The following is a 22,839-nucleotide window of genomic DNA, read 5'->3' as shown; positions in this document are numbered from 1 at the left end:
CTAGGCCATTTTTAAGCACAAATACCCGCTTAGGGCAATTAGCTCGAACATGACCATGTTCATTACATAGGAAACATGTACCAAGCTGCCCCTCATAAGTAAGATGTACACGATAACCACATACAATCAGATGGGACGGTATACTAGACTTAATATGCATTTCAACTGATCTGACACCATTATAACATTGCAGCTTATGTTGTGCAGACCAACGTTCATTTCGAATTGACCGAACAGTACCATAACCAAGCAAAGCTTCCTTAAGATAACTGTTGTCAACTTCAGGGGGTAAATTATAAACCCGAACTGTGGTATACGTAATTTCAGCATTTGAGACAGTAACACTGCTAACAGAACCATCCCTATGACGGAACGACACTTGCTCACCATGTTTAAGTAATATCTTATCCAGCAAAACCGGGTTCAACAATTTCACAAAAAAGCAGTATAATTCTGTATCAAAATACGCCGTATGTACCTGGTCCGATGTAATGCCAATCGTGTCCACAATCCATTCGTGAATTTCCAACGATGTCGGTTGGACATTCTTGGTAGCCTTGTTAAACTGAAAACTGGGAGTACACTTCCGCGGAAACAACCGGGAAGCCATAACACTTAATTAATGCGGCAAAAGCCGCAATACAACGCAAGACACAAAACAAACACTAAGGGAAAGAAACAACGAAAAACAGAAGACAAAGAAACGTCACACACAGAAGGTAAATATTCACAACCCGAGGGTAACGGCGGATCGAATACACAGCACGTCCGATCGCTGTCGCGTCTCAAGCGGAACTGAACCAACTGAGCTAACGGGCCTCGACAGATGCAGTTGCTCAGGCCTACGCTGGAACCGTGTGGCATGAAGCCATACACCATTTCTATGGCCGTCGTGTGTCTGCTTCCCTCGTCTATATTCTGCTGACTGTCACGAAACAGTAGCTATATTGCGAGCAGGACGGGAAGCGGCAGCTCGGACAGGTCAAACTTGTCACGAGTAGTGTGGAAAAAAATTCCGTTCCGGTACCGGGAATCGAACCCGGGCCTCCTGGGTGAAAGCCAGGTATCCTAGCCACTAGACCATACCGGATCAGTGCGTTTCTTCGACGGTTCGGACGATCCCTTGGCGCATTTCGTGCCGAGTCCCGCGTCGGCGCCCATCTCTCTTTGCGAGCATCTTTGCGCATGCTGACTGGCAAGGCGCGCACCTCAAACGTCTCAGAGCAATGCTTTTGGCTTCATGCTCTGCTGGGAGAAGAGGAAAAGGGAAGCTGTAAGTAGCAATAACAGGAAGTAAACATTTTCCCGCTGAAGCGTTGTGGATAACAAACAAGAAATAAGTTGGGGCCCCAGCAACAGCACCACCATCAGTCACAGAAAATTAAATGCCCCGGGTGAGGATCGAACTCACGACCTTAAGATTATGAGACATACGCGCTGCCTACTGCGCTACCGAGGCACCGGTGAACCGTTTGTCCTGGAAGATGCGTAAGTACCACACCCAATGTTAGACGTGAAGACACTGTACTTCCTGGACAACGTGTTCTGTTTGCTACACGTGCATTGCCGGCCCAGTTGATTGCGGTGTTGCTGCAGCTTTTGCAAACGATAGGCAGCACTGCTTGTCGTTAAAGTTAGTGCCTCGGAGGCACCTGGACACAGCAACTTGTGAGGCCAGGCCGACGCTAGTCTATAGAACATGATGCGAGCGTCCCAGTGGGGACCCGCTAGTGCTGCGTTCTCGGTTCTTCTCAAGGGAATCCAGCTATACATTCTTGTGGATCGTGCATGTCAAGCGCGCAAGCCACACGGCAGCATTACCGCGGGAAAAGCAAAATGATGCATCGGCCGGGAACCGAACCCGGGCCGCCCGCGTGGCAGGCGAGCATTCTACCACTGAACCACCGATGCTCCGGGCAGTATCAACTTCAAGCTGCTTCCCGAGCAGTTGTCTTAAGGGAAAGTGGGACTGTCGTCAAGCACCATAGCATTCTGTCGAGAAGATGCTGCAGACGCTGAACTCTGCACTGTACTGCTTAAAATCGCCGCCAGAACGCCGTCCTCTGCGTACTCTTGCGTCGCCAGAGCCGACTCTTGCCAAAGGATGCGAAATGTGCGCGGATATGCTGTCCGAATGCGTCTGGATGTGCTCCCCTAGCCTACCTCGAAATGCGCCTGCCAGGTACCATCACCTTCGGCCGCTGCCGACAGGCGGGATGCCGACACAGTGCGGCGCCGGGGAGCTCCCTTGTGCGGTGGTGGTGTAATGGTCAGCATAGTTGCCTTCCAAGCAGTTGATCCGGGTTCGATTCCCAGCCACCGCAGCAGGCTTTTAATTTCGCGTATGAGTACTTTTGCCACGCACCTTGAAATTAATGTTTTGTTTTCCTCCCTGTTACTCGCTGCAGACCAGCCTGTAGTGTGTCTCGACTTTGCGAGGGCTGACGCTCTCAAATCGGCCTATATCAAAACAACAAGCACGAGAAACGACTGAGAGAGGTAAGGAGAGGCGAGGCGATGGACACACAGCACGCCCCTTCATTTCACGGTGGCGTCTCCCTGACCGAATCGGGCTGTGGCTCCGAAAACAAAGGAGAAAGAAAAATAGGAAGTAAAACTGCCAACAGTACCCTGTGTTCCGATGCACTTACCCGCCCAAGTACTGACAAGGGCCAAAGTTGTTACGCATCGGCAATCGGACATTTCCTTTCATTTTGTCTTTATCGGTTGAGAACCAGTGTATTGAGCACACTATGGCCATTGGCGAGTGAATGCTGTAGCGCTTCCCGACAGGTCGGGTTCGGAACCTCTGTCAACTTCCACGCAGGGTGGTCATCACACTCGCCAGCTGAAATCGGCGCTGCCTTTTCGTAGTAGTAAAAGCGTAGTGGCCCGTGGGGGGATCGAACCCACGACCTTCGCGTTATTAGCACGACGCTCTAACCAACTGAGCTAACGGGCCTCGACAGATGCAGTTGCTCAGGCCTACGCTGGAACCGTGTGGCATGAAGCCATACACCATTTCTATGGCCGTCGTGTGTCTGCTTCCCTCGTCTATATTCCGCTGACTGTCACGAAACAGTAGCTATATTGCGAGCAGGACGGGAAACGGCAGCTCGCACAGCTCAAACTTGTCACGAGTAGTGTGGAAAAAATTCCGTTCCGGTACCGGGAATCGAACCCGGGCCTCCTGGGTGAAAGCCAGGTATCCTAGCCACTAGACCACACCGGATCTGTGCGTTTCTACGACGGTTCGGACGGTCCCTTGGCGCATTTCGTGCCGAGTCCCGCGTCGGCGCCCATCTCTCTTTGCGAGCATCTTTGCGCATGCTGACTGGCAAGGCGCGCACCTCAAACGTCTCAGAGCAATGCTTTTGGCTTCATGCTCTGCTGGGAGAAGAGGAAAAGGGAAGCTGTAAGTAGCAATAACAGGAAGTAAACATTTTCCCGCTGAAGCGTTGTGGATAACAAACAAGAAATAAGTTGGGGCCCCAGCAACAGCACCACCATCAGTCACAGAAAATTAAATGCCCCGGGTGAGGATCGAACTCACGACCTTAAGATTATGAGACTTACGCGCTGCCTACTGCGCTACCGAGGCACCGGTGAACCGTTTGTCCTGGAAACTAGGTAAGTAGCATACCCAATGTTAGACGTGAAGACACTGTACTTCCTGGATAACGTGTTCTGTTTGCTACACGTGCATTGCCGGCCCAGTTGATTGCGGTGTTGCTGCAGCTTTTGCAACGATAGGCAGCACTCCTTGTCGTTAAAGTTCAGTGCCTCGGAGGCACCTGGACACAGCAACTTGTGAGGCCAGGCCGACGCTAGTCTATAGAACATGATGCGAGCGTCCCAGTGGGGACCCGCTAGTGCTGCGTTCTCGGTTCTTCTCAAGGGAATCCAGCTATACATTCTTGTGGATCGTGCATGTAAAGCGCGCAAGCCACACGGCAGCATTACCGCGGGAAAAGCAAAATGATGCATCGGCCGGGAATCGAACCCGGGCCGCCCGCGTGGCAGGCGAGCATTCTACCACTGAACCACCGATGCTCCGGGCGGTATCAACTTCAAGCTGCTTCCCGAGCAGTTGTCTTAAGGGAAAGTGGGACTGTCGTCAAGCGCCATAGCATTCTGTCGAGAAGATACTGCAGACGCTGAACCCTGCACTGTACTGCTTAAAATCGCCGCCAGAACGCCGTCCTCTGCGTACTCTTGCGTCGCCAGAGCCGACTCTTGCCAAAGGATGCGAAATGTGCGCGGATATGCTGTCCGAATGCGTCTGGATGTGCTCCCCTAGCCTACCTCGAAATGCGCCTGCCAGGTACCATCACCTTCGGCCGCTGCCGACAGGCGGGAAGCCGACACAGTGCGGCGCCGGGGCGCTCCCTTGTGCGGTGGTGGTGTAATGGTCAGCATAGTTGCCTTCCAAGCAGTTGATCCGGGTTCGATTCCCGGCCACCGCAGCAGGCTTTTAATTTCGCGTATGGGTACTTTTGCCAGGCGCCTTGAAATTAATGTTTTGTTTTCCTCCCTGTTACTCGCTGCAGACCAGCCTGTAGTGTGTCTCGACTTGTCTCGACTTTGCGAGGGCTGACGCTCTCAAATCGGCCTATATGAAAACAACAAGCACGAGAAACGACTGAGAGAGGTAAGGAGAGGCGAGGCGATGGACACACAGCACGCCCCTTCATTTCACGGTGGCGTCTCCCTGACCGAATCGGGCTGTGGCTCCGAAAACAAAGGAGAAAGAAAAATAGGAAGTAAAACTGCCAACAGTACCCTGTGTTCCGATGTACTTACCCGCCCAAGTACTGACAAGGGCCAAAGTTGTTACGCATCGGCAATCGGACATTTCCTTTCATTTTGTCTTTATCGGTTGAGAACCAGTGTATTGAGCACACTATGGCCATTGGCGAGTGAATGCTGTAGCGCTTCCCGACAGGTCGGGTTCGGAACCTCTGTCAACTTCCACGCAGGGTGGTCATCACACTCGCCAGCTGAAATCGGCGCTGCCTTTTCGTAGTAGTAAAAGCGTAGTGGCCCGTGGGGGGATCGAACCCACGACCTTCGCGTTATTAGCACGACGCTCTAACCAACTGAGCTAACGGGCCTCGACAGATGCAGTTGCTCAGGCCTACGCTGGAACCGTGTGGCATGAAGCCATACACCATTTCTATGGCCGTCGTGTGTCTGCTTCCCTCGTCTATATTCTGCTGACTGCCACGAAACAGTAGCTATATTGCGAGCAGGACGGGAAACGGCAGCTCGCACAGCTCAAACTTGTCACGAGTAGTGTGGAAAAAATTCCGTTCCGGTACCGGGAATCGAACCCGGGCCTCCTGGGTGAAAGCCAGGTATCCTAGCCATTAGACCACACCGGATCTGTGCGTTTCTACGACGGTTCGGACGGTCCCTTGGCGCATTTCGTGCCGAGTCCCGCGTCGGCGCCCATCTCTCTTTGCGAGCATCTTTGCGCATGCTGACTGGCAAGGCGCGCACCTCAAACGTCTCAGAGCAATGCTTTTGGCTTCATGCTCTGCTGGGAGAAGAGGAAAAGGGAAGCTGTAAGTAGCAATAACAGGAAGTAAACATTTTCCCGCTGAAGCGTTGTGGATAACAAACAAGAAATAAGTTGGGGCCCCAGCAACAGCACCACCATCAGTCACAGAAAATTAAATGCCCCGGGTGAGGATCGAACTCACGACCTTAAGATTATGAGACTTACGCGCTGCCTACTGCGCTACCGAGGCACCGGTGAACCGTTTGTCCTGGAAACTAGGTAAGTAGCATACCCAATGTTAGACGTGAAGACACTGTACTTCCTGGATAACGTGTTCTGTTTGCTACACGTGCATTGCCGGCCCAGTTGATTGCGGTGTTGCTGCAGCTTTTGCAACGATAGGCAGCACTCCTTGTCGTTAAAGTTCAGTGCCTCGGAGGCACCTGGACACAGCAACTTGTGAGGCCAGGCCGACGCTAGTCTATAGAACATGATGCGAGCGTCCCAGTGGGGACCCGCTAGTGCTGCGTTCTCGGTTCTTCTCAAGGGAATCCAGCTATACATTCTTGTGGATCGTGCATGTAAAGCGCGCAAGCCACACGGCAGCATTACCGCGGGAAAAGCAAAATGATGCATCGGCCGGGAATCGAACCCGGGCCGCCCGCGTGGCAGGCGAGCATTCTACCACTGAACCACCGATGCTCCGGGCGGTATCAACTTCAAGCTGCTTCCCGAGCAGTTGTCTTAAGGGAAAGTGGGACTGTCGTCAAGCGCCATAGCATTCTGTCGAGAAGATACTGCAGACGCTGAACCCTGCACTGTACTGCTTAAAATCGCCGCCAGAACGCCGTCCTCTGCGTACTCTTGCGTCGCCAGAGCCGACTCTTGCCAAAGGATGCGAAATGTGCGCGGATATGCTGTCCGAATGCGTCTGGATGTGCTCCCCTAGCCTACCTCGAAATGCGCCTGCCAGGTACCATCACCTTCGGCCGCTGCCGACAGGCGGGAAGCCGACACAGTGCGGCGCCGGGGCGCTCCCTTGTGCGGTGGTGGTGTAATGGTCAGCATAGTTGCCTTCCAAGCAGTTGATCCGGGTTCGATTCCCGGCCACCGCAGCAGGCTTTTAATTTCGCGTATGGGTACTTTTGCCAGGCGCCTTGAAATTAATGTTTTGTTTTCCTCCCTGTTACTCGCTGCAGACCAGCCTGTAGTGTGTCTCGACTTGTCTCGACTTTGCGAGGGCTGACGCTCTCAAATCGGCCTATATGAAAACAACAAGCACGAGAAACGACTGAGAGAGGTAAGGAGAGGCGAGGCGATGGACACACAGCACGCCCCTTCATTTCACGGTGGCGTCTCCCTGACCGAATCGGGCTGTGGCTCCGAAAACAAAGGAGAAAGAAAAATAGGAAGTAAAACTGCCAACAGTACCCTGTGTTCCGATGTACTTACCCGCCCAAGTACTGACAAGGGCCAAAGTTGTTACGCATCGGCAATCGGACATTTCCTTTCATTTTGTCTTTATCGGTTGAGAACCAGTGTATTGAGCACACTATGGCCATTGGCGAGTGAATGCTGTAGCGCTTCCCGACAGGTCGGGTTCGGAACCTCTGTCAACTTCCACGCAGGGTGGTCATCACACTCGCCAGCTGAAATCGGCGCTGCCTTTTCGTAGTAGTAAAAGCGTAGTGGCCCGTGGGGGGATCGAACCCACGACCTTCGCGTTATTAGCACGACGCTCTAACCAACTGAGCTAACGGGCCTCGACAGATGCAGTTGCTCAGGCCTACGCTGGAACCGTGTGGCATGAAGCCATACACCATTTCTATGGCCGTCGTGTGTCTGCTTCCCTCGTCTATATTCTGCTGACTGCCACGAAACAGTAGCTATATTGCGAGCAGGACGGGAAACGGCAGCTCGCACAGCTCAAACTTGTCACGAGTAGTGTGGAAAAAATTCCGTTCCGGTACCGGGAATCGAACCCGGGCCTCCTGGGTGAAAGCCAGGTATCCTAGCCATTAGACCACACCGGATCTGTGCGTTTCTACGACGGTTCGGACGGTCCCTTGGCGCATTTCGTGCCGAGTCCCGCGTCGGCGCCCATCTCTCTTTGCGAGCATCTTTGCGCATGCTGACTGGCAAGGCGCGCACCTCAAACGTCTCAGAGCAATGCTTTTGGCTTCATGCTCTGCTGGGAGAAGAGGAAAAGGGAAGCTGTAAGTAGCAATAACAGGAAGTAAACATTTTCCCGCTGAAGCGTTGTGGATAACAAACAAGAAATAAGTTGGGGCCCCAGCAACAGCACCACCATCAGTCACAGAAAATTAAATGCCCCGGGTGAGGATCGAACTCACGACCTTAAGATTATGAGACTTACGCGCTGCCTACTGCGCTACCGAGGCACCGGTGAACCGTTTGTCCTGGAAACTAGGTAAGTAGCATACCCAATGTTAGACGTGAAGACACTGTACTTCCTGGATAACGTGTTCTGTTTGCTACACGTGCATTGCCGGCCCAGTTGATTGCGGTGTTGCTGCAGCTTTTGCAACGATAGGCAGCACTCCTTGTCGTTAAAGTTCAGTGCCTCGGAGGCACCTGGACACAGCAACTTGTGAGGCCAGGCCGACGCTAGTCTATAGAACATGATGCGAGCGTCCCAGTGGGGACCCGCTAGTGCTGCGTTCTCGGTTCTTCTCAAGGGAATCCAGCTATACATTCTTGTGGATCGTGCATGTAAAGCGCGCAAGCCACACGGCAGCATTACCGCGGGAAAAGCAAAATGATGCATCGGCCGGGAATCGAACCCGGGCCGCCCGCGTGGCAGGCGAGCATTCTACCACTGAACCACCGATGCTCCGGGCGGTATCAACTTCAAGCTGCTTCCCGAGCAGTTGTCTTAAGGGAAAGTGTTACTGTCGTCAAGCGCCATAGCATTCTGTCGAGAAGATACTGCAGACGCTGAACCCTGCACTGTACTGCTTAAAATCGCCGCCAGAACGCCGTCCTCTGCGTACTCTTGCGTCGCCAGAGCCGACTCTTGCCAAAGGATGCGAAATGTGCGCGGATATGCTGTCCGAATGCGTCTGGATGTGCTCCCCTAGCCTGCCTCGAAATGCGCCTGCCAGGTACCATCACCTTCGGCCGCTGCCGACAGGCGGGAAGCCGACACAGTGCGGCGCCGGGGCGCTCCCTTGTGCGGTGGTGGTGTAATGGTCAGCACAGTTGCCTTCCAAGCAGTTGATCCGGGTTCGATTCCCGGCCACCGCAGCAGGCTTTTAATTTCGCGTATGGGTACTTTTGCCACGCGCCTTGAAATTAATGTTTTGTTTTCCTCCCTGTTACTCGCTGCAGACCAGCCTGTAGTGTGTCTCGACTTGTCTCGACTTTGCGAGGGCTGACGCTCTCAAATCGGCCTATATGAAAACAACAAGCACGAGAAACGACTGAGAGAGGTAAGGAGAGGCGAGGCGATGGACACACAGCACGCCCCTTCATTTCACGGTGGCGTCTCCCTGACCGAATCGGGCTGTGGCTCCGAAAACAAAGGAGAAAGAAAAATAGGAAGTAAAACTGCCGACAGTACCCTGTGTTCCGATGCACTTACCCGCCCAAGTACTGACAAGGGCCAAAGTTGTTACGCATCGGCAATCGGACATTTCCTTTCGTTTTCTCTTTATCGGTTGAGAACCAGTGTTTTGTGCACACTATGGCCATTGGCGAGTGAATGCTGTAGCGCTTCCCGACAGGTCGGGTTTGGAACCTCTGTCAACTTCCACGCAGGGTGGTCATCACACTCGCCAGCTGAAATCGGCGCTGCCTTTTCGTAGTAGTAAAAGCGTAGTGGCCCGTGGGGGGATCGAACCCACGATCTTCGCGTTATTAGCACGACGCTCTAACCAACTGAGCTAACGGGCCTCGACAGATGCAGTTGCTCAGGCCTACGCTGGAACCGTGTGGCATGAAGCCATACACCATTTCTATGGCCGTCGTGTGTCTGCTTCCCTCGTCTATATTCTGCTGACTGTCACGAAACAGTAGCTATATTGCGAGCAGGACGGGAAACGGCAGCTCGGACAGCTCAAACTTGTCACGAGTAGTGTGGAAAAAATTCCGTTCCGGTACCGGGAATCGAACCCGGGCCTCCTGGGTGAAAGCCAGGTATCCTAGCCACTAGACCACACCGGATCTGTGCGTCTCTTCGACGGTTCGGACGGTCCCTTGTCGCATTTCGTGCCGAGTCCCGCGTCGGCGCCCATCTCTCTTTGCGAGCATCTTTGCGCATGCTGACTGGCAAGGCGCGCACCTCAAACGTCTCAGAGCAATGCTTTTGGCTTCATGCTCTGCTGGGAGAAGAGAAAAAGGGAAGCTGTAAGTAGCAATAACAGGAAGTAAACATTTTCCCGCTGAAGCGTTGTGGATAACAAACAAGAAATAAGTTGTGGCCCCAGCAACAGCACCACCATCAGTCACAGAAAATTAAATGCCCCGGGTGAGGATCGAACTCACGACCTTAAGATTATGAGACTTACGCGCTGCCTACTGCGCTACCGAGGCACCGGTGAACCCTTTGTCCTGGAAACTGGGTAAGTATCATACCCAATGTTAGACGTGAAGACACTGTACTTCCTGGATAACGTGTTCTGTTTGCTACACGTCCATTGCCGGCCCAGTTAATTGCGGTGTTGCTGCAGCTTTTGCAACGATAGGCAGCACTCCTTGTCGTTAAAGTTCAGTGCCTCGGAGGCACCTGGACACAGCAACTTGTGAGGCCAGGCCGACGCTAGTCTGTAGAACATGATGCGAGCGTCCCAGTGGGGACCCGCTAGTGCTGCGTTCTCGGTTCTTCTCAAAGGAATCCAGCTACACATTCTTGTGGATCGTGCATGTAAAGCGCGCAAGCCACACGGCAGCATTACCGCGGGAAAAGCAAAATGATGCATCGGCCGGGAATCGAACCCGGGCCGCCCGCGTGGCAGGCGAGCATTCTACCACTGAACCACCGATGCTCCGGCCGGTAGCAACTTCACGCTGCTTCCCGAGCAGTTGTCTTGAGGGAAAGTGGGACTGTCGTCAAGCGCCATAGCATTCTGTCGAGAAGATGCTGCAGACGCTGAACCCTGCACTGTACTGCTTAAAATCGCCGCCAGAACGCGGTCCTCTGCGTACTCTTGCGTCACCGGAGCCGACTCTTGCCAAAGGATGCGAAATGTGCGCGGATATGCTGTCCGAATGCGTCTGGATGTGCTCCCCTAGCCTACCTCGAAATGCGCCTGCCAGGTACCACCACCTTCGGCCGCTGCCGACAGGCGGGAAGCCGACACAGTGCGGCGCCGGGGCACTCGCTTGTGCGGTGGTGGTGTAATGGTCAGCATAGTTGCCTTCCAAGCAGTTGATCCGGGTTCGATTCCCGGCCACCGCAGCAGGCTTTTAATTTCGCGTTTGAGTACTTTTGCCACGCGCCTTGAAATTAATGTTTTTTTTTCCTCCCTGTTACTCGCTGCAGACCAGCCTGTAGTGTGTCTCGACTTTGCGAGAGCTGACGCGAGAGCTGACGCTCTCAAATCGGCCTATATCAAAACAACAAGCACGAGAAACGACTGAGAGAGGTAAGGAGAGGCGAGGCGATGGACACACAGCACGCCCCTTCATTTCACGGTGGCGTCTCCCTGACCGAATCGGGCTGTGGCTCCGAAAACAAAGGAGAAAGAAAAATAGGAAGTAAAACTGCCGACAGTACCCTGTGTTCCGATGCACTTACCCGCCCAAGTACTGACAAGGGCCAAAGTTGTTACGCATCGGCAATCGGACATTTCCTTTCGTTTTCTCTTTATCGGTTGAGAACCAGTGTTTTGTGCACACTATGGCCATTGGCGAGTGAATGCTGTAGCGCTTCCCGACAGGTCGGGTTTGGAACCTCTGTCAACTTCCACGCAGGGTGGTCATCACACTCGCCAGCTGAAATCGGCGCTGCCTTTTCGTAGTAGTAAAAGCGTAGTGGCCCGTGGGGGGATCGAACCCACGACCTTCGCGTTATTAGCACGACGCTCTAACCAACTGAGCTAACGGGCCTCGACAGATGCAGTTGCTCAGGCCTACGCTGGAACCGTGTGGCATGAAGCCATACACCATTTCTATGGCCGTCGTGTGTCTGCTTCCCTCGTCTATATTCTGCTGACTGTCACGAAACAGTAGCTATATTGCGAGCAGGACGGGAAACGGCAGCTCGGACAGCTCAAACTTGTCACGAGTAGTGTGGAAAAAATTCCGTTCCGGTACCGGGAATCGAACCCGGGCCTCCTGGGTGAAAACCAGGTATCCTAGCCACTTTTTTTTTTTATATTTTTTTTTATTATTTTTTTTTCTCTTTTTTTTTTTTTTTTTTTTTCGGGCCTCCTTCCTCCCCTACAGCCCGTCCTTCCGCTCGCCATTTGTGCCTTCTTCGGCTAGCTTCTGTGCTATGTTTGGTCCATATGAGATAGGTGAGTGACGAAGTAAATGTATACAAGTAAATAAAATCCCTTCTTTTGGGGTTATGGAAATCAAATAGTTCTGTTACATTCTTCCATCGTTGTGTGGGAGCGATTTTTATAGGAGAGCCAGGCTTACTTCAGCCTGATGGCTTCTCATGTGTGTGTCAGCAACCTATTAGTGCTGTGACACGAGGGCGAAGGATAAACGAAATAGCCACCTTGTTGGCATAAAATGAATGAGAAGCTTAATAGATAATTTCATAAAGGAAAAAAAAAAAAAGGAATCCTGAGGTTGAACAACATGTCGTTTGATCGTTCTTCAGCTCTGTCGGTGAGACAATGTTCGGTTCAAAAAATTTGCGTAGTTGTCTTTGTATTTCATTTGTCGTTCGAGCTTTTGATGTTCTGTCATCAGGTACATCCAATAATCTGCTTCACTTTTCGTCATAGCCGTTGAGATGTAATGGACTGTCAGTCCTTTGAGCCAGTTGGCTGACCTTCTTTTAGTGTTAGGATATAGCACGTCATCAGGCAGAAGGACGTGTGTCGGTGAAATTGTGTTAGGTGACGTCCGTAGCACATGTGCTAGTTTTTGCCTGAAGAGATTCCACACGTCTTTCACATCTTCACAGACGAAGCGATGTTCTGCATTGTCGACGACATTGCAGCTGGAACAGTTTGGTGTGTGTGCCAGACGTATCGCGTGCAGTTTGGAGTTGGTTGGGATTTTTCTATTGACTGCGAGGTACCACGTCGATCGCACATTGGATGGTAGATGGGGGTCAGATATGTTGTCCCATATGTTTTTCCAATTATAATGTCGAAACTTGTTTTCTATTCGATTGCGCAATTTTCCTTCCAGCAAGGTGTTGTAAACCTCCTTAACCCGATATATGTCCTTCTCCGGTATTTTATGGCGTACATAGCTGTATTCCACCAGAAAATGTTTATAGTGGTACAGCTCGTGGGAGATGTGACGCACATCGATTGGTGGATCTCTGCTGACTGGGGTGATTTCACGTAAGAGATGAGCCACTAAGGTCCGCGGCGATCGTTGCCACTGTTTATAAGTTTTGCTAACGTATAGCGCTTGCGCTTTAAGGTAGATGTCTGTCAGTTGTAGCCCTCCATTGCGTGTCGGTAGCGTCAAGGTATCATATGAAACCTTAAATATCTGACCTCTACTGACAAAATAACCAAGCGCTGCTTGCATTTGGTGTGCAATGGTTCGTGGCAGAGGCAGCACTTGAGCAACATAGTTGACTTTGGAAGTGATGTATGTATTGGCCAGTTGCACTTTTTGTATTACGTTTAAATTACGCAAGCTGTGTTGTTTTATGCTTGCCCGTAAGGTGGCAAGTAATTTTCGATAATTGAGAGCGGCCGTGCGGCGGATATTACTCGTATATTCTATTCCAAGGCATTTGATTTTTTCCACAGTGTTGATACTTCCAGCGGCTCTGATCTCTATACCCCGACCAAGATTCATAATACCAGATTTATTGCGGTTGAGTTTAGCTCCTGACGCCATTTCGTAGGTCGCCACAACTTCAAGTACTGTTTCCACCTCTCTTTCGTCAGTCACAAGTACCCCTACATCGTCCGCGTAGGCTTGACATATGATCTTCTGTCCGTGTATATGTAATCCACGGAGTTGCCGAGTCAGAGATACTAAGAGAGGTTCAAGCGCAATCGCGAAAAGCGTCATGGACATTGGGCAACCTTGTCTTACCGAACTCTGAATATTGATCGGGTGACTGAGTTGTCCGTTGACACTGATTCTTGACGTGCTACTCGTCAGTATGTTTTTCACGGAGGCTATAATTTTCTGGGGGAAGTGCATGGATGTCATACACCGGAGCAGGTACGAATGATTAACTTTATCAAAAGCTTTTTCAAAGTCAAGCGACATCAGAGCACAGCGAATGTTGCAGGCTTCCGATATCGCTATAATGTCTCTGTAGTCGCATAAGGTCTGAAATATCGTTCTGTCCTTTCCCACACTTGTCTGGTAGGCTCCTGTCACTGTACGAATAACAGAATTGAACCTTTGCATCATGATACGGGCGAAGATTTTATAATCACTATTGAGAAGTGTTATGGGTCGAAGATTCTCCACGGTTTTGCCTCCTGGTGTTTTGGGGACTAAGACCACTGTACCTTCACAGAATTCCTTCGGAAGGTCAGTGTCCGCATTTAGTATTTCATTGCATACGAGTGTCAATTTAGCAATTATTTGTTCGCGAAAAGTTTGATAAAATTCAGCGGGTAGCCCATCTGGTCCAGGTGATTTGTTCTTTGGGCTCTTCGAGATGGCATCTTCGACGTCTTCGTCCGTTATTCTCGCTGCGAGCACATCAGCTTCTTCTGGAGTGAGTCGCTCTGTCGTCCTAGCAGTGAGAGCTTGCTGCGCTGTTTCATCTGTCTGTGTATTGGCCAGCAATTCACTAAAGTGTCGATGGATCTCGTCTCGTATTGCAGCTTGATCTGTCAAGAGTCTCCCGTCTGAAGTTTTGAGTTCCGTCAGAATTTTAACTTTTTGTCTTTTGTTCTCTTGGAGAATGTGGTACATCGATGTTGTTTCTTCTCGTGTACCGTTCTGCAAACGCGTTCGTATTTTACAGCCTTCGAGATGGTGTCTCTGCAGGTTGAGCAATTTTGCTTTTATTCTGTTGATTTGCCCATAATTTGTTATGACTGTAGCATCACGAACGCACAAGTCTCTCAGACAGCTGAAGTAAAACTCTACTGTCCGCTTCCGCCAGGCGACTTTTTCACGGGAGTAAGTTTTCATTGTCTTTATTATTGCGGGCTTCGCGCAGTTTAGCCACCAATTCAGCGCCGTGCCGTACAAGTGGAACTTCCTTTCACATTCTGCCCAAGTGGTGTGGAAGGCGGCGTGACATCCAGGATCCGAAAGATGAGTAACGTTTAGCTTCCACTGACCTCTCGCCCTGTAAGTGCCTTGTTTCTCTAAATTTATCGTACATATGTACGCGATATGATCAGAGAAAATCGTGGGCCATAGCTCAGACTGTAAAACGTGTCTCCTTAAATTGGATGTTGCGTAAATTCTGTCGATACGACTGGCAGAATGGCTGGTGATATAGGTGAAACCTAGCCTATCACCGTGTTTTAGTTCCCAAGTATCAAACAGTTGGAAGTCTCTGACGATGTCCTCCAGCTCCAGAGATTTGTTAAAATTTGGCATCTGATCCTTGGGACTCAGCACGCAATTAAAGTCACCCGCAAAAATTATTTGGTCAAATCGCACCGCGAAAAAGGGGGGCGATGTCCTCTTTGAAAAATTCGGCCCTGCGGCGCTTGTTTCCGGTTCCTGACGGGGCATATATGTTGATAAACCTGGTGTTGTTTATCGTGACAGCGAGACCTCTACTGTTAGGCAGTTGCGCCACGTCTGTAAGTAGGATCCCCTCTTTAGTCATAATCGCTGTGCCGAGGCTATTGTCATTGCCAGGATTGATGACGGCGTTGTAGCCAGTGATGTCGTCCAAACGGATAGCCGTTACTTCTTGCAGCATTAAGATGTCAATATCAGCGGCGTACAGAAAATCTTGGAGATTTCTCAGATTGAGGGTGCTGCTAATTTTATTTATATTCAAGGTTGCAATTCTGTACGCCTGTAAAGCCGTCATGTCGACTATACCGTGTCAGGTGGGGTACTGTTTGCCAAGGGAAGTGGATGCTTGCTCCACTTAGAAAAAGTCGGCATCATCATCTGCCGCACGAGTATCTTTGATGGTGGTTTGTTGCCGGGTGGACACATCCTGTCGACGGTCGGGTGCCGTCCGTCCTGAACGTTGTGCTATGTCAGCCATCTCTGCATCATGGCTTTGCTCCTCCATGTCATCCGCCCAGTCTCGCGTGCACGTAACTTCCCGCGTGTACGTGTTGGGTACAGGTGGAAGGTCCTTCAGACTAGCTGTACCGTCTTGAATGTGGATTCCACGGTCGGGGTCAGTGTCCTCATTTCGAGTCTTCTTTTTTATTGTTCGATCTTCCAGAGGAGTTGCCTGTGTCGTCTCCGCCAGTTCTTGGCCTATTTGTTTCGCCTTTTCGCGCAGAATTGGCGCGGCTTCTGCTGCTCCCTGACGGGCTATTCGACGTTTCTTCCGTTTCTTTGGTGAAACAGTTATAGGCTGCTGGTCATTATCCTCCGACGTGGCAACCGTATCTTCTTTGTGTTGCCCGACTTCTTCGAGTGATTTGCACATGCCTTCTTCTGCCGTCTTAGCCTGGTCTTGTTCTCCACGCCTGTCAGTTTCCTCGTATTGTGAGTGTGCTGGACCTGTAGCTTCTGTGCTGCTAGTATCCATGGCTACGCTACCATCGGGAACGTCGGCATAAGCAACTACCGCCGTGTCGATACACATGTCTGGGGCGACCTCACTGCGTAGTGCGGCGGCGTACGTCACGGGTAGCGTGGCCATTTGACTAGGCGGGTCTCGCTCCCCAGTCGGCAGTTGCGTCACACGTCGTTGAACACACTGCGCGCGGACGTGTTGCGTAGAACCACAGCCCGAGCAGGTTCTCGGCTGGCCATCGTAAATGATGATCGCTCTATATCCACCAATCCAGAGATACGACGGGATATGTTTCAGCATGTCAATCTTAACTTGCCTGACTCCATTTAATACTGGATACTTGTGCAAGCTAGACCATTTTTCGGCGACATTGCTGATAATGGTGCCATAGTCTCTCAGTTTGTTGTTAATCTCCTCGGGCGTTATTTCAAAGGGGAGCTCAAAGATTCGAACCGTTCGTATTCCCATTCCGGCACGCGAAACCGTGACCTGCCCTATGTGTCCGTCTGAATGTTTGAATTTTGCCACCCCACCACATGCTTCTACAATTTGGTCGCACTTGTCAGAACTGGATAACTTAAGGAACACAGTCGGACTGACAATCGACAGGTGTATTCCAATCAATTCATCCACTTTGATCTGAAAAGTTTCTTCGATAAATGCCTCAACTTCGTAAGATTTCGGTCGGGTGTAGTTCGGATCGAAAATCAACTTCAAAGTATCGCGTCGCGTTGTCTGATCCATTATGTCAATCTAAAAATGTTATCGTGAACTATGACTAACGCAGAAGGCGCACACTCACCACACAGCGCCGGCCGCTCGCAGCGACGATGTAAACACCGCAACAGCCGCACCGCACGTCCGCACAGCACGGCCGCTGGCGGCGGAATGCCAGGTATCCTAGCCACTAGACCACACCGGATCTGTGCGTCTCTTCGACGGTTCGGACGGTCCCTTGTCGCATTTCGTGCCGAGTCCCGCGTCGGCGCCCATCTCTCTTTGCGAGCATCTTTGCGCATGCTGACTGGCAAGGCGCGCACCTCAAACGTCTCAGAGCAATGCTTTTGGCTTCATGCTCTGCTGGGAGAAGAGAAAAAGGGAAGCTGTAAGTAGCAATAACAGGAAGTAAACATTTTCCCGCTGAAGCGTTGTGGATAACAAACAAGAAATAAGTTGGGGCCCCAGCAACAGCACCACCATCAGTCACAGAAAATTAAATGCCCCGGGTGAGGATCGAACTCACGACCTTAAGATTATGAGACTTACGCGCTGCCTACTGCGCTACCGAAGCAGCGGTGAACCCTTTGTCCTGGAAACTGGGTAAGTATCATACCCAATGTTAGACGTGAAGACACTGTACTTCCTGGATAACGTGTTCTGTTTGCTACACGTCCATTGCCGGCCCAGTTAATTGCGGTGTTGCTGCAGCTTTTGCAACGATAGGCAGCACTCCTTGTCGTTAAAGTTCAGTGCCTCGGAGGCACCTGGACACAGCAACTTGTGAGGCCAGGCCGACGCTAGTCTGTAGAACATGATGCGAGCGTCCCAGTGGGGACCCGCTAGTGCTGCGTTCTCGGTTCTTCTCAAAGGAATCCAGCTACACATTCTTGTGGATCGTGCATGTAAAGCGCGCAAGCCACACGGCAGCATTACCGCGGGAAAAGCAAAATGATGCATCGGCCGGGAATCGAACCCGGGCCGCCCGCGTGGCAGGCGAGCATTCTACCACTGAACCACCGATGCTCCGGCCGGTAGCAATTTCACGCTGCTTCCCGAGCAGTTGTCTTGAGGGAAAGTGGGACTGTCGTCAAGCGCCATAGCATTCTGTCGAGAAGATGCTGCAGACGCTGAACCCTGCACTGTACTGCTTAAAATCGCCGCCAGAACGCGGTCCTCTGCGTACTCTTGCGTCACCGGAGCCGACTCTTGCCAAAGGATGCGAAATGTGCGCGGATATGCTGTCCGAATGCGTCTGGATGTGCTCCCCTAGCCTACCTCGAAATGCGCCTGCCAGGTACCACCACCTTCGGCCGCTGCCGACAGGCGGGAAGCCGACACAGTGCGGCGCCGGGGCACTCGCTTGTGCGGTGGTGGTGTAATGGTCAGCATAGTTGCCTTCCAAGCAGTTGATCCGGGTTCGATTCCCGGCCACCGCAGCAGGCTTTTAATTTCGCGTTTGAGTACTTTTGCCACGCGCCTTGAAATTAATGTTTTTTTTTTCCTCCCTGTTACTCGCTGCAGACCAGCCTGTAGTGTGTCTCGACTTTGCGAGAGCTGACGCGAGAGCTGACGCTCTCAAATCGGCCTATATCAAAACAACAAGCACGAGAAACGACTGAGAGAGGTAAGGAGAGGCGAGGCGATGGACACACAGCACGCCCCTTCATTTCACGGTGGCGTCTCCCTGACCGAATCGGGCTGTGGCTCCGAAAACAAAGGAGAAAGAAAAATAGGAAGTAAAACTGCCGACAGTACCCTGTGTTCCGATGCACTTACCCGCCCAAGTACTGACAAGGGCCAAAGTTGTTACGCATCGGCAATCGGACATTTCCTTTCGTTTTCTCTTTATCGGTTGAGAACCAGTGTTTTGTGCACACTATGGCCATTGGCGAGTGAATGCTGTAGCGCTTCCCGACAGGTCGGGTTTGGAACCTCTGTCAACTTCCACGCAGGGTGGTCATCACACTCGCCAGCTGAAATCGGCGCTGCCTTTTCGTAGTAGTAAAAGCGTAGTGGCCCGTGGGGGGATCGAACCCACGACCTTCGCGTTATTAGCACGACGCTCTAACCAACTGAGCTAACGGGCCTCGACAGATGCAGTTGCTCAGGCCTACGCTGGAACCGTGTGGCATGAAGCCATACACCATTTCTATGGCCGTCGTGTGTCTGCTTCCCTCGTCTATATTCTGCTGACTGTCACGAAACAGTAGCTATATTGCGAGCAGGACGGGAAACGGCAGCTCGGACAGCTCAAACTTGTCACGAGTAGTGTGGAAAAAATTCCGTTCCGGTACCGGGAATCGAACCCGGGCCTCCTGGGTGAAAGCCAGGTATCCTAGCCACTAGACCACACCGGATCTGTGCGTCTCTTAGACGGTTCGGACGGTCCCTTGTCGCATTTCGTGCCGAGTCCCGCGTCGGCGCCCATCTCTCTTTGCGAGCATCTTTGCGCATGCTGACTGGCAAGGCGCGCACCTCAAACGTCTCAGAGCAATGCTTTTGGCTTCATGCTCTGCTGGGAGAAGAGAAAAAGGGAAGCTGTAAGTAGCAATAACAGGAAGTAAACATTTTCCCGCTGAAGCGTTGTGGATAACAAACAAGAAATAAGTTGGGGCCCCAGCAACAGCACCACCATCAGTCACAGAAAATTAAATGCCCCGGGTGAGGATCGAACTCACGACCTTAAGATTATGAGACTAACGCGCTGCCTACTGCGCTACCGAAGCAGCGGTGAACCCTTTGTCCTGGAAACTGGGTAAGTATCATACCCAATGTTAGACGTGAAGACACTGTACTTCCTGGATAACGTGTTCTGTTTGCTACACGTCCATTGCCGGCCCAGTTAATTGCGGTGTTGCTGCAGCTTTTGCAACGATAGGCAGCACTCCTTGTCGTTAAAGTTCAGTGCCTCGGAGGCACCTGGACACAGCAACTTGTGAGGCCAGGCCGACGCTAGTCTGTAGAACATGATGCGAGCGTCCCAGTGGGGACCCGCTAGTGCTGCGTTCTCGGTTCTTCTCAAAGGAATCCAGCTACACATTCTTGTGGATCGTGCATGTAAAGCGCGCAAGCCACACGGCAGCATTACCGCGGGAAAAGCAAAATGATGCATCGGCCGGGAATCGAACCCGGGCCGCCCGCGTGGCAGGCGAGCATTCTACCACTGAACCACCGATGCTCCGGCCGGTAGCAACTTCACGCTGCTTCCCGAGCAGTTGTCTTGAGGGAAAGTGGGACTGTCGTCAAGCGCCATAGCATTCTGTCGAGAAGATGCTGCAGACGCTGAACCCTGCACTGTACTGCTTAAAATCGCCGCCAGAACGCGGTCCTCTGCGTACTCTTGCGTCACCGGAGCCGACTCTTGCCAAAGGATGCGAAATGTGCGCGGATATGCTGTCCGAATGCGTCTGGATGTGCTCCCCTAGCCTACCTCGAAATGCGCCTGCCAGGTACCACCACCTTCGGCCGCTGCCGACAGGCGGGAAGCCGACACAGTGCGGCGCCGGGGCACTCGCTTGTGCGGTGGTGGTGTAATGGTCAGCATAGTTGCCTTCCAAGCAGTTGATCCGGGTTCGATTCCCGGCCACCGCAGCAGGCTTTTAATTTCGCGTTTGAGTACTTTTGCCACGCGCCTTGAAATTAATGTTTTTTTTTCCTCCCTGTTACTCGCTGCAGACCAGCCTGTAGTGTGTCTCGACTTTGCGAGAGCTGACGCGAGAGCTGACGCTCTCAAATCGGCCTATATCAAAACAACAAGCACGAGAAACGACTGAGAGAGGTAAGGAGAGGCGAGGCGATGGACACACAGCACGCCCCTTCATTTCACGGTGGCGTCTCCCTGACCGAATCGGGCTGTGGCTCCGAAAACAAAGGAGAAAGAAAAATAGGAAGTAAAACTGCCGACAGTACCCTGTGTTCCGATGCACTTACCCGCCCAAGTACTGACAAGGGCCAAAGTTGTTACGCATCGGCAATCGGACATTTCCTTTCGTTTTCTCTTTATCGGTTGAGAACCAGTGTTTTGTGCACACTATGGCCATTGGCGAGTGAATGCTGTAGCGCTTCCCGACAGGTCGGGTTTGGAACCTCTGTCAACTTCCACGCAGGGTGGTCATCACACTCGCCAGCTGAAATCGGCGCTGCCTTTTCGTAGTAGTAAAAGCGTAGTGGCCCGTGGGGGGATCGAACCCACGACCTTCGCGTTATTAGCACGACGCTCTAACCAACTGAGCTAACGGGCCTCGACAGATGCAGTTGCTCAGGCCTACGCTGGAACCGTGTGGCATGAAGCCATACACCATTTCTATGGCCGTCGTGTGTCTGCTTCCCTCGTCTATATTCTGCTGACTGTCACGAAACAGTAGCTATATTGCGAGCAGGACGGGAAACGGCAGCTCGGACAGCTCAAACTTGTCACGAGTAGTGTGGAAAAAATTCCGTTCCGGTACCGGGAATCGAACCCGGGCCTCCTGGGTGAAAGCCAGGTATCCTAGCCACTAGACCACACCGGATCTGTGCGTCTCTTCGACGGTTCGGTCGGTCCCTTGTCGCATTTCGTGCCGAGTCCCGCGTCGGCGCCCATCTCTCTTTGCGAGCATCTTTGCGCATGCTGACTGGCAAGGCGCGCACCTCAAACGTCTCAGAGCAATGCTTTTGGCTTCATGCTCTGCTGGGAGAAGAGAAAAAGGGAAGCTGTAAGTAGCAATAACAGGAAGTAAACACTTTCCCGCTGAAGCGTTGTGGATAACAAACAAGAAATAAGTTGGGGCCCCAGCAACAGCACCACCATCAGTCACAGAAAATTAAATGCCCCGGGTGAGGATCGAACTCACGACCTTAAGATTATGAGACTTACGCGCTGCCTACTGCGCTACCGAGGCACCGGTGAACCCTTTGTCCTGGAAACTGGGTAAGTATCATACCCAATGTTAGACGTGAAGACACTGTACTTCCTGGATAACGTGTTCTGTTTGCTACACGTCCATTGCCGGCCCAGTTAATTGCGGTGTTGCTGCAGCTTTTGCAACGATAGGCAGCACTCCTTGTCGTTAAAGTTCAGTGCCTCGGAGGCACCTGGACACAGCAACTTGTGAGGCCAGGCCGACGCTAGTCTGTAGAACATGATGCGAGCGTCCCAGTGGGGACCCGCTAGTGCTGCGTTCTCGGTTCTTCTCAAAGGAATCCAGCTACACATTCTTGTGGATCGTGCATGTAAAGCGCGCAAGCCACACGGCAGCATTACCGCGGGAAAAGCAAAATGATGCATCGGCCGGGAATCGAACCCGGGCCGCCCGCGTGGCAGGCGAGCATTCTACCACTGAACCACCGATGCTCCGGCCGGTAGCAACTTCACGCTGCTTCCCGAGCAGTTGTCTTGAGGGAAAGTGGGACTGTCGTCAAGCGCCATAGCATTCTGTCGAGAAGATGCTGCAGACGCTGAACCCTGCACTGTACTGCTTAAAATCGCCGCCAGAACGCGGTCCTCTGCGTACTCTTGCGTCACCGGAGCCGACTCTTGCCAAAGGATGCGAAATGTGCGCGGATATGCTGTCCGAATGCGTCTGGATGTGCTCCCCTAGCCTACCTCGAAATGCGCCTGCCAGGTACCACCACCTTCGGCCGCTGCCGACAGGCGGGAAGCCGACACAGTGCGGCGCCGGGGCACTCGCTTGTGCGGTGGTGGTGTAATGGTCAGCATAGTTGCCTTCCAAGCAGTTGATCCGGGTTCGATTCCCGGCCACCGCAGCAGGCTTTTAATTGCGCGTTTGAGTACTTTTGCCACGCGCCTTGAAATTAATGTTTTTTTTTCCTCCCTGTTACT

The 22,839-nt window shown here is 52.0% G+C and overlaps 38 non-coding genes across 38 annotated transcripts; 8 read left to right on the top strand and 30 right to left on the bottom strand.

Annotated features, from left to right (window-relative positions):
• Positions 1-1,018: 1,018 nt before the first annotated feature.
• Positions 1,019-1,090, bottom strand: Trnae-uuc (transfer RNA glutamic acid (anticodon UUC)). The gene has a single exon. It is a non-coding gene; the product is annotated as a tRNA-Glu (tRNA).
• A 296-nt stretch (positions 1,091-1,386) lies between these two features.
• Trnam-cau (transfer RNA methionine (anticodon CAU)) lies at positions 1,387-1,459 on the bottom strand. Its single transcript has one exon. It is a non-coding gene; the product is annotated as a tRNA-Met (tRNA).
• A 381-nt stretch (positions 1,460-1,840) lies between these two features.
• On the bottom strand, positions 1,841-1,911 carry Trnag-gcc (transfer RNA glycine (anticodon GCC)). Its single transcript has one exon. It is a non-coding gene; the product is annotated as a tRNA-Gly (tRNA).
• A 341-nt stretch (positions 1,912-2,252) lies between these two features.
• Positions 2,253-2,324, top strand: Trnag-ucc (transfer RNA glycine (anticodon UCC)). The gene has a single exon. It is a non-coding gene; the product is annotated as a tRNA-Gly (tRNA).
• A 564-nt stretch (positions 2,325-2,888) lies between these two features.
• Trnai-aau (transfer RNA isoleucine (anticodon AAU)) lies at positions 2,889-2,962 on the bottom strand. The gene has a single exon. It is a non-coding gene; the product is annotated as a tRNA-Ile (tRNA).
• Positions 2,963-3,160: 198 nt separating this feature from the next.
• Trnae-uuc (transfer RNA glutamic acid (anticodon UUC)) lies at positions 3,161-3,232 on the bottom strand. The gene has a single exon. It is a non-coding gene; the product is annotated as a tRNA-Glu (tRNA).
• Positions 3,233-3,528: 296 nt separating this feature from the next.
• On the bottom strand, positions 3,529-3,601 carry Trnam-cau (transfer RNA methionine (anticodon CAU)). The gene has a single exon. It is a non-coding gene; the product is annotated as a tRNA-Met (tRNA).
• Positions 3,602-3,982: 381 nt separating this feature from the next.
• On the bottom strand, positions 3,983-4,053 carry Trnag-gcc (transfer RNA glycine (anticodon GCC)). Its single transcript has one exon. It is a non-coding gene; the product is annotated as a tRNA-Gly (tRNA).
• Positions 4,054-4,394: 341 nt separating this feature from the next.
• On the top strand, positions 4,395-4,466 carry Trnag-ucc (transfer RNA glycine (anticodon UCC)). The gene has a single exon. It is a non-coding gene; the product is annotated as a tRNA-Gly (tRNA).
• Positions 4,467-5,040: 574 nt separating this feature from the next.
• Trnai-aau (transfer RNA isoleucine (anticodon AAU)) lies at positions 5,041-5,114 on the bottom strand. The gene has a single exon. It is a non-coding gene; the product is annotated as a tRNA-Ile (tRNA).
• Positions 5,115-5,312: 198 nt separating this feature from the next.
• Trnae-uuc (transfer RNA glutamic acid (anticodon UUC)) lies at positions 5,313-5,384 on the bottom strand. The gene has a single exon. It is a non-coding gene; the product is annotated as a tRNA-Glu (tRNA).
• Positions 5,385-5,680: 296 nt separating this feature from the next.
• On the bottom strand, positions 5,681-5,753 carry Trnam-cau (transfer RNA methionine (anticodon CAU)). Its single transcript has one exon. It is a non-coding gene; the product is annotated as a tRNA-Met (tRNA).
• A 381-nt stretch (positions 5,754-6,134) lies between these two features.
• On the bottom strand, positions 6,135-6,205 carry Trnag-gcc (transfer RNA glycine (anticodon GCC)). The gene has a single exon. It is a non-coding gene; the product is annotated as a tRNA-Gly (tRNA).
• Positions 6,206-6,546: 341 nt separating this feature from the next.
• Positions 6,547-6,618, top strand: Trnag-ucc (transfer RNA glycine (anticodon UCC)). The gene has a single exon. It is a non-coding gene; the product is annotated as a tRNA-Gly (tRNA).
• Positions 6,619-7,192: 574 nt separating this feature from the next.
• Trnai-aau (transfer RNA isoleucine (anticodon AAU)) lies at positions 7,193-7,266 on the bottom strand. The gene has a single exon. It is a non-coding gene; the product is annotated as a tRNA-Ile (tRNA).
• A 198-nt stretch (positions 7,267-7,464) lies between these two features.
• Positions 7,465-7,536, bottom strand: Trnae-uuc (transfer RNA glutamic acid (anticodon UUC)). Its single transcript has one exon. It is a non-coding gene; the product is annotated as a tRNA-Glu (tRNA).
• Positions 7,537-7,832: 296 nt separating this feature from the next.
• On the bottom strand, positions 7,833-7,905 carry Trnam-cau (transfer RNA methionine (anticodon CAU)). The gene has a single exon. It is a non-coding gene; the product is annotated as a tRNA-Met (tRNA).
• Positions 7,906-8,286: 381 nt separating this feature from the next.
• On the bottom strand, positions 8,287-8,357 carry Trnag-gcc (transfer RNA glycine (anticodon GCC)). The gene has a single exon. It is a non-coding gene; the product is annotated as a tRNA-Gly (tRNA).
• A 341-nt stretch (positions 8,358-8,698) lies between these two features.
• On the top strand, positions 8,699-8,770 carry Trnag-ucc (transfer RNA glycine (anticodon UCC)). Its single transcript has one exon. It is a non-coding gene; the product is annotated as a tRNA-Gly (tRNA).
• A 574-nt stretch (positions 8,771-9,344) lies between these two features.
• Positions 9,345-9,418, bottom strand: Trnai-aau (transfer RNA isoleucine (anticodon AAU)). The gene has a single exon. It is a non-coding gene; the product is annotated as a tRNA-Ile (tRNA).
• A 198-nt stretch (positions 9,419-9,616) lies between these two features.
• On the bottom strand, positions 9,617-9,688 carry Trnae-uuc (transfer RNA glutamic acid (anticodon UUC)). The gene has a single exon. It is a non-coding gene; the product is annotated as a tRNA-Glu (tRNA).
• Positions 9,689-9,984: 296 nt separating this feature from the next.
• Trnam-cau (transfer RNA methionine (anticodon CAU)) lies at positions 9,985-10,057 on the bottom strand. The gene has a single exon. It is a non-coding gene; the product is annotated as a tRNA-Met (tRNA).
• Positions 10,058-10,438: 381 nt separating this feature from the next.
• On the bottom strand, positions 10,439-10,509 carry Trnag-gcc (transfer RNA glycine (anticodon GCC)). Its single transcript has one exon. It is a non-coding gene; the product is annotated as a tRNA-Gly (tRNA).
• Positions 10,510-10,850: 341 nt separating this feature from the next.
• Trnag-ucc (transfer RNA glycine (anticodon UCC)) lies at positions 10,851-10,922 on the top strand. Its single transcript has one exon. It is a non-coding gene; the product is annotated as a tRNA-Gly (tRNA).
• Positions 10,923-11,498: 576 nt separating this feature from the next.
• Positions 11,499-11,572, bottom strand: Trnai-aau (transfer RNA isoleucine (anticodon AAU)). The gene has a single exon. It is a non-coding gene; the product is annotated as a tRNA-Ile (tRNA).
• A 5,944-nt stretch (positions 11,573-17,516) lies between these two features.
• On the bottom strand, positions 17,517-17,589 carry Trnam-cau (transfer RNA methionine (anticodon CAU)). Its single transcript has one exon. It is a non-coding gene; the product is annotated as a tRNA-Met (tRNA).
• A 381-nt stretch (positions 17,590-17,970) lies between these two features.
• Trnag-gcc (transfer RNA glycine (anticodon GCC)) lies at positions 17,971-18,041 on the bottom strand. The gene has a single exon. It is a non-coding gene; the product is annotated as a tRNA-Gly (tRNA).
• A 341-nt stretch (positions 18,042-18,382) lies between these two features.
• Trnag-ucc (transfer RNA glycine (anticodon UCC)) lies at positions 18,383-18,454 on the top strand. The gene has a single exon. It is a non-coding gene; the product is annotated as a tRNA-Gly (tRNA).
• A 577-nt stretch (positions 18,455-19,031) lies between these two features.
• Trnai-aau (transfer RNA isoleucine (anticodon AAU)) lies at positions 19,032-19,105 on the bottom strand. Its single transcript has one exon. It is a non-coding gene; the product is annotated as a tRNA-Ile (tRNA).
• Positions 19,106-19,303: 198 nt separating this feature from the next.
• Trnae-uuc (transfer RNA glutamic acid (anticodon UUC)) lies at positions 19,304-19,375 on the bottom strand. Its single transcript has one exon. It is a non-coding gene; the product is annotated as a tRNA-Glu (tRNA).
• A 296-nt stretch (positions 19,376-19,671) lies between these two features.
• Trnam-cau (transfer RNA methionine (anticodon CAU)) lies at positions 19,672-19,744 on the bottom strand. The gene has a single exon. It is a non-coding gene; the product is annotated as a tRNA-Met (tRNA).
• Positions 19,745-20,125: 381 nt separating this feature from the next.
• On the bottom strand, positions 20,126-20,196 carry Trnag-gcc (transfer RNA glycine (anticodon GCC)). Its single transcript has one exon. It is a non-coding gene; the product is annotated as a tRNA-Gly (tRNA).
• Positions 20,197-20,537: 341 nt separating this feature from the next.
• Trnag-ucc (transfer RNA glycine (anticodon UCC)) lies at positions 20,538-20,609 on the top strand. The gene has a single exon. It is a non-coding gene; the product is annotated as a tRNA-Gly (tRNA).
• A 576-nt stretch (positions 20,610-21,185) lies between these two features.
• Trnai-aau (transfer RNA isoleucine (anticodon AAU)) lies at positions 21,186-21,259 on the bottom strand. The gene has a single exon. It is a non-coding gene; the product is annotated as a tRNA-Ile (tRNA).
• A 198-nt stretch (positions 21,260-21,457) lies between these two features.
• Positions 21,458-21,529, bottom strand: Trnae-uuc (transfer RNA glutamic acid (anticodon UUC)). Its single transcript has one exon. It is a non-coding gene; the product is annotated as a tRNA-Glu (tRNA).
• Positions 21,530-21,825: 296 nt separating this feature from the next.
• Trnam-cau (transfer RNA methionine (anticodon CAU)) lies at positions 21,826-21,898 on the bottom strand. The gene has a single exon. It is a non-coding gene; the product is annotated as a tRNA-Met (tRNA).
• Positions 21,899-22,279: 381 nt separating this feature from the next.
• Positions 22,280-22,350, bottom strand: Trnag-gcc (transfer RNA glycine (anticodon GCC)). The gene has a single exon. It is a non-coding gene; the product is annotated as a tRNA-Gly (tRNA).
• A 341-nt stretch (positions 22,351-22,691) lies between these two features.
• Positions 22,692-22,763, top strand: Trnag-ucc (transfer RNA glycine (anticodon UCC)). The gene has a single exon. It is a non-coding gene; the product is annotated as a tRNA-Gly (tRNA).
• Positions 22,764-22,839: the final 76 nt, after the last annotated feature.

This window comes from Schistocerca gregaria, chromosome 2, assembly GCF_023897955.1.
Source record: "Schistocerca gregaria isolate iqSchGreg1 chromosome 2, iqSchGreg1.2, whole genome shotgun sequence".
NCBI classification, from domain to species: Eukaryota; Metazoa; Arthropoda; class Insecta; order Orthoptera; family Acrididae; genus Schistocerca; species Schistocerca gregaria.
The sequence above is the reverse complement of the archived record's forward strand: the minus strand, read 5'-3'. Positions and strand labels throughout refer to the sequence as shown.